Source organism: Musa acuminata, chromosome BXJ3-6 (assembly GCF_036884655.1).
Source record: "Musa acuminata AAA Group cultivar baxijiao chromosome BXJ3-6, Cavendish_Baxijiao_AAA, whole genome shotgun sequence".
Taxonomy (NCBI): domain Eukaryota; kingdom Viridiplantae; phylum Streptophyta; class Magnoliopsida; order Zingiberales; family Musaceae; genus Musa; species Musa acuminata.
Window position 1 is genome coordinate 29828909 of NC_088354.1, and position 6000 is coordinate 29834908.

Sequence of the window (6000 nt, forward strand, 5' to 3'; positions counted from 1 at the left end):
TACGCAGGTTTGATATCACATCCTTCTGAGAGATATGTGGGACATATTAGAGGAGAGGATGTTGAGGATATTGATCCTCAGACCTACGAGGAGGCTATTATGAGTATAGACTCCGGGAAGTGGCAAGAAACCATGAATTCTGAGATGAATTCTATGTACTCCAATAAGGTTTGGAACCTAGTTGATGCACCCGAAGGTATTGTACCCATCGATTGCAAATGGATCTTTAAGAAAAAGATCAGAGTAGATGGAAAGGTAGAGACCTATAAAGCAAGGCTAGTGGCTAAGGGGTATCGTCAAAGGCAAGGTGTTGACTACGACGAAACCTTCTCACCCGTAGTAATGCTAAAATCCATCAGAATTCTATTGGCTATTGTAGCACACTATGATTATGAGATCTAACAGATGGAGGAGGTGTATATGATGCAACCTCAATGGGAACCTCGAGGAGGAGGTGTATATGATGCAACCTGAGGAATTCGTGTCCAAGAACTGCCCAGATAAGGTGTGTAGGTTGCTTAGATCCATTTATGGACTAAAGCAAGCTTCCCGAAGTTGGAACATAAGATTTAATGAGGCAATCAGATCTTATGACTTCGTTAAGAACAAAGATGAGCCTTGTGTGTACAGGAAGGTAAGTGGGAGCGCTATCACCTTTTTGGTGGTATATGTGGATGACATCCTCATCATCGGGAATGACGTAGGAATGCTATCCACAGTAAAGACTTGGTTATCTAGACACTTCTCCATAAAGGACTTAGGGGAAGCATCCTATATCTTGGGGATTAGAATCTATAAAGATAGATCCAAGAGGATGCTTGGCTTGTCCCAGTCCAGGTACATAGAAACCATTGTCAAAAGTTTTGGCATGGATAATTCCAAGAAATGGCGAACATGGATATGATACCTTATGCCTCAGCAATAAGGTATATCATGTATGCCATGCTATGTACTAGGCCTGATATAGCGCATGCTTTGAGTGTCACGAGCAGGTATCAGGCGGATCCAGGTTTGGAGCACTAGAAAGCAGTAAAGTGTATCCTTAAGTACTTGAGAAGGACTAAGGATCATTTACTAGTATATGGAGGTAATAACTTTAAGGTTGAAGGCTACACTGACTCAAGTTTTCAGTCTGATGTCGATGATAGCAAGTCGAATTCAGGGTATGTGTACACCTTGAATGGAGGAGCAGTGTGCTGGAAGAGTTCCAAGCAAGATACCACTGCTGACTCGACCACAGAGGCGGAGTACATTGCTGCATTAGATGTAGCAAAGGAGGGAGTATGGTTGAAGATGTTCATCATAGATTTGGGAGTCGTTCCGGATAGCGAGAAGTCGACTTCCTTATATTGCGACAACTATGGGGCGATTACTCAAATAAGGGAACCCGGGTCTCATCAGAAGTGTTCTGAGGAGGTTCCAGCTTATCATAGAGATCGTAACCCGAGGAGATGTAGTAGTGGAAAGAGTTCCATCCGAAGATAACATTGTAGATCCACTGACAAAGTCGTTGTCTCATTTTATCTTTGAGCGTCACAGGGGTCTGATGGGGATCAGACACATAGGTGATTGGCTTTAGGTCAAGTGGGAGATTGCTAGTCATAGGTGCCCAGCAAGCCAATCACGTGAGTGATGGCACATGTGACTTGATACAGAATCTTTTTGCTTATTATATTTTGGCATATATCACTTTATAACTATTGCATAAATGCATACATATATTGTGATGTCCTTGGATTTGTGCAATGGGAATCGGATCGTGATCAGATCACGATAATGAGATCGATTCACCTTTAAACACATATCCTAAATAATCCCGGTCATAGGTTACTCGAGAGGGACATCGTTATAACCGGATAGACTGGTGTGCTGTATACCCGTCCATATGATGGATGCAGCTGGTCTCATAGCTGCTCGTGTAGGGACACTAGGGATACAGTACATGTGCTCATTGGAGAATGAGTTCACTGATTGATCCGCTTACGAAATGCTGAATGATTGATGATGCCTTATTGTCAGATAGCGATTCCGTGGTCCTAGTGGTATATCTGGTCCTTAGACTTGAGACACCAAGGATGTCCTGTATGAGTGATCCACTCTTTGATACCAGACTTATAGGTTTGGCTGTCCCAGATCTAGTACAGTTGGTCATTGGGAGTGGTAGTCGACCTTACGAGGGCTATTGAGTGTCGATAGAGGATCATCCACTCTCGGCATCATGAGAGGAATATCCCATGTGTTCTTGCTCAGACAAATCCCTGGCCAGGGTCATTCGGGTTGAGAGAGAAAGAGTTCTCTAGGAGAATCCGATTAGAGCGAGACTCGAGTAGAAACCGTATGGGTCTGACAACACCATGCTCGATATACGGTCTCTGGGATATTAGATGGATGAGGGATTATAGGTATACGGTAACTGAGGACAGACAGGTCCAATAGATTGGATTCCCCTGTATCGTCTGGGGACTACGACGTAGTGGCCTAGTACTTCCGTAGTCGATGAGTCAAGTGAATTATTACAGAGATAATAATTCACTAAGTTAGAAGGAGTTCTGACAGGTATGACTCACGGCCAGCTCGATATTGGGCCTAGAGGGTCACACACATATGGTAGGCATTGCGATAAGTAGAGGTTCAGATATGAGATATCCGACGGAGCCCTTGTCTTATTGGATGCAGATCCAATACCCACTAGGGGAGGACCCATTAGGGTTTAACAGGGGACCTCTATAAATAGGAGGGATTCAGAGCCTCATAGGCTAGATTCTTTGCTTGCTTTTCCTATTCTCCTATCCCTCTCCACCTCAGAGCAGACCTGGAGTTTTGAGGAGCGTCGTTGCAACCCTACTGTGTGGATCACCGCTAGAGAGGAGGACACTTGACCTCCTTCACCCTCTCCTAAGGATCTGCAAGGAAACAGGGATATACGATCTCCCTAGGTAACACAATCTACTCTATACGTAGTTTTGAGTTTCGCGGATTTTGCGCACCAATCTTCGCACGACGACGAAAATCTTTTTGGGAATCGAGGATTTTGTTTTCTTGTTCTTTCGCTGCGCATGTGATGTCGCCCCCAAGATTTCCCAACATGGATGACTTCCAAGTGATTCTTGGAATAGAATTCATGCACGCGACGAAGTTGATGCCAATGCCATTCCTAAACTCCCTATGCATGATGGGAGGCGACGACCCCTGTGTGGTTCCTATCTCTCGGAAAGGAACTAGGGAACCCCAACATATATTGGTATTACAACTAAAGAAACAAGTACAAAAAGGCAAACTAACATTCATGGCTGCTATGAAGCTAGAGCCACTCGACGAGAAGGCCATTCATGAACTTGCTATAGTTTCACGAATGTTATGCCACCCAAGTTGCCTAAGACTCTGCTATCATGCAGAGGCATGAATCACCACATCGAGCTGGAGCCAGGAGTGAAGACTCCAACCGAACTCTCTAGAGTTGGCAGAGCTCAGAAAGCAATTAGGTGAACTACTAAGCGATGGTCTCATCCATAGTTCTAAAGAACCATTCGGAGCTCCAGGTCTCTTCCAAAAGAAACAAGATGGGAGCCTCTGATTATGCATCAATTATCGAGCTCTCAATAAAATGATGATGAAGAAAAAGTATCCCATCCTACTCATCGCAGACTTGTTCAACTAATTATGCAAAGCCAAGTATTTCTCAAAACTCAACCTTCGGTCAGGGTATTGGCAGGTGTGCATTGCTGAAGGCGACGAAGCAAAGACTACTTGTGTGACCAGGTATGAAGCGTTTGAGTTCTTGGTGATGCCTTTCAGCCTAACCAACGCTCCGATCATATTCTGCACTCTCATGAACCAACTCTTCAAAGAGTATTTAGATAAGTTCGTGGTCGTCTACTTAGACGACATCGTTGTCTACAATCAAACGTTCGAGAAGCATGTCAAGCACATTCGGATAATTTTTAAGGTTCTCAAGGAGAACACTTTGTTCGTGAAAAGGGAGAAATGCTACTTTGTTCAAACGAATATCTTATTCTTGGGGTATCGAATCGGTGATGGCTCCATTCAAATGGACAAATAGAAGGTGCAAGCAGTTGCGGAATGGCGTACCCCAAAGAAGGTGCCAGAGTTGAGATCCTTCCTTAGTTTCATCAACTACCATCGACGCTTCATAGTGGGATATTCAAAGCGTACAACTCTACTAACAGAGTTGCTGAAGAAGGAGTAGCCTTGGAGTTGGTCTGATAAATGTGAAATTGTATTCCAAGATCTGAAGACTACAGTGTTGGAAGAACCAGTGCTCAAATTGCCGGACTATGGGGAGCCCTTCGAAGTCCATATAGATATTTCAGACTTCGCTTTTGGGGGAGTACTCATGCAGGAAGGTCATCCGGTGGCCTACAAGAGCCGTAAACTCAGCAAGACTGAGCAACTGTATTCGGTGCATGAGAAGGAGATAATAGTGGTGATCCACTGTCTATGAGATTGGCGACACTATCTTCTTGGATCACGATTTGTGCTAAGGACAGACAGCATCAGTTTAAGCTATTTCCAAACTCAGAAGAAACTCTCCCTAAAGTAGGCACGATGGCAGGACTTCCTGACTGAGTTGGATATGACAATGGAGTACAAGCCCGGAAAGATAAATGTCATAGCCGATGCATTGAGTCAGAAAGTGGAGCATGTGAATGTCGTACAATTGGAGGGCAGAGGCCAAGAAAGTCAGTTGCACTCCAACTTCCTTTCCAAGATCAGGGATGGTCTGTACAGTGATCCCCAAGCAGTAACCCTGCTGCAGCTCATTAAAGAAGGCAAGACACGACGGTTTTGGGTCCAGGAGGGACTCGTTTACACCAAAGGGAATAGGGTTTATGTTCCTCAAGTGGACAATATGAGGTGTGAACTTTTAAGAGAGTGTCACAATTCCCTTTGGGCGGGACACTCAGGCATTCACAGAACCTTGGCTCTCCTGGAGAGGGCCTTCTACTGGCCGAAGATGGGGACTGATGTGAAGGAATATGTTCGAACGTACCTCACTTGTCAATAAGACAAGGTGGAGCAGCGAAAGCCGATGGGACTTTTGGAGCCGTTGCCCATACCGGAAAGGCTATAGGAGAGCATTTCCTTAGATTTCATATCAAGCTTGCCAGTAGTAGGGAGACTCCGATCGATACTCGTGGTGGTCGATCGATTTTTAAAGTATGCAACTTCATTGCTGCTCCCCTACACTGTTCAGCAGAGGAGACAGCCAAGCTGATGATGAAGGATGTGGTGAAGTATTGGGGAGTCCCACACAATATCATCAGTGATCGAGACGCTCGGTTCCTTGGACGATTCTGGACCGAGCTATTTAAATTATTAGGGTCGAAGTTATACCCTTTCACAAGCCTCCACCCCCAGATGGATGGCTAGACATAAAGGATAAACTCACTCTTAGAGCAATATCTTCGGCACTACGCGAGTGCCAACCAACGAGATTGGGTGAAGTTGTTGGACATTGCCCAATTCTCCTATAACTTGCACCGAAGCTTTACGTCCAACAAGAGCCCCTTCAAGATCATTACAGGGCAACAATCGTCAACTCCTCACATCATGGTAATCAGGTATACTGGGAGTAGTCCGTCAGCCTACTACTTCGCAAAGGAGTGGCACCGAAATACAGATATTGCGTGGGCTTACATGGAGAAGGCGACAAAAAGAATGAAGAAGTGGGCAGACTTAGGAAGGCGACCATAAGAGTTCAAGGTCGGCGATTTGGTGTTGGTCAAGCTTCAACCAGTATCACTCCAATTCTTTAGGAATAAAATACATAAAGGATTGGTATGTAAGTATGAAGGGCCCTTCTCAATTATCAATAGGGTGGGTCTCCTACAAGTTGCAGCTACCGGCGTGGTTTAAAATTCACAATGTTCTTCATGCCAGCAACTTGAAAGCCTACCACTCAGATCCGTAAGATGCTTCCCGAAGTGTTCCAACTCGGCTACCCCCCACCAAAGCCTCCTACGAGAAGTGAGTTGAAAC